General features: G+C 48.3%; 1 pseudogene; it reads left to right on the top strand.

Moving 5' to 3' along the window:
* LOC103398834 (cAMP-specific 3',5'-cyclic phosphodiesterase 4C-like) overlaps positions 1 to 1514 on the top strand; it is a 35291-nt pseudogene that overhangs the window by 28219 nt on the left and 5558 nt on the right.

Genomic DNA, 1514 nt, shown 5'->3' with positions numbered 1-1514 from the left:
AAAAAAAAAAAAAAAAATTTCCATATTATCCAGACGCTTAATCAGACGCTTATCTTAAAATCATCGAATCTGTTTCCTTGACGCAGGACCTGGAGAACATCAACAAATGGGGTCTGAACATCTTCAACGTGGCGGACCACTCTCACAACCGACCGCTCACGTGCACCATGTACACGATATTTCAGGTCGGTGCCGGCGCTTGCGCTTTTCAAAGTGAAATAATATACAAGTACGAAGCGTATGAGATATTTATTCGCCTGTGCGTCACACGCAGGAGCGAGACCTTATAAGGACGTTCAAGATTCCCACCGACACCTTCGTGACCTTCATGCTGACCCTGGAGTCCCACTACCACTCTGACGTGGCCTACCACAACAGCCTGCACGCTGCGGACGTGGCCCAGTCTACACACATTCTCCTGTCCACGCCTGCGCTCGACGTAAGCGTCTCTAAAAAGTGTTGTCTCAAACGCCGGTTTCCCGGGGCCTGTTTTGTGACCTTTGCTCGCATCCAGAGGAGCATAAAGAAATGTCTCTTTACATTTTTTAGCCTTGTTATCACTGATGATAATTTTTTTTTTTTTCCAATAAAGGCAGTCTTCACTGACCTAGAGATTCTGGCGGCCATATTTGCCGCGGCCATTCATGACGTCGACCACCCAGGTGTTTCCAACCAGTTCCTCATCAACACCAGTGAGTTGACCTCAGGATCATTTTTCCACGTTGGGTCGACTGTTTCCATTAGTCTGCGCGGGTGGAAACGAGCGCTTTGTTTTGTCTCACTGTCGTATTTTTTTTTTTTTTCTTTTTTTTTAGACTCCGAGCTAGCGCTCATGTACAACGATGAGTCAGTGCTGGAGAACCACCACTTGGCTGTGGGTTTCAAGCTGCTTCAAGTAGAAAACTGTGACATCTTCCAAAACCTGACCAAGAAGCAGAGGCAGACGCTGCGGAGAATGGTCATCGACATGGTGAGCAAGAGACATTTGTATTTTTTTTTTTTTTTTAAAATGATGGGAGTTCATTTTCTCATCTATTTCTCACACCATTATTTTATTTTTTTTTTTTTGTCTCGAAGGTTTTGGCCACGGACATGTCCAAACACATGGGTCTCCTGGCCGACCTGAAGACAATGGTGGAGACGAAGAAGGTGACCAGCTCCGGGGTTCTGCTGCTGGACAACTACACGGACCGGATGCAGGTAACGGAGTGGCGCTCGGTCCGAACGCGAACGCGGACGCGTTTGAGTGAAAAATCGAAGTCTTTGAGTTAACGCCAGCTGACGTCTCCTCCGCAGGTTTTGCGAACCATGGTGCACTGCGCTGATCTGAGCAACCCCACCAAACCTCTGGATCTGTACCGGCAGTGGACGGACAGGATAATGGACGAGTTCTTCCACCAGGGGGACAGAGAGAGGGAGCGAGGCATGGAGATCAGTCCGATGTGTGACAAACACACAGCCTCAGTAGAGAGAACGCAGGTACGGGACTCAAACCACCAGCACAAACCTCCAAG

Source organism: Cynoglossus semilaevis, unplaced genomic scaffold, assembly GCF_000523025.1.
Source record: "Cynoglossus semilaevis isolate Cse_v1.0 unplaced genomic scaffold, Cse_v1.0 scaffold436, whole genome shotgun sequence".
In the NCBI taxonomy this organism is placed as follows: domain Eukaryota; kingdom Metazoa; phylum Chordata; class Actinopteri; order Pleuronectiformes; family Cynoglossidae; genus Cynoglossus; species Cynoglossus semilaevis.
This window is presented reverse-complemented; position numbering and strand designations above follow the sequence as displayed.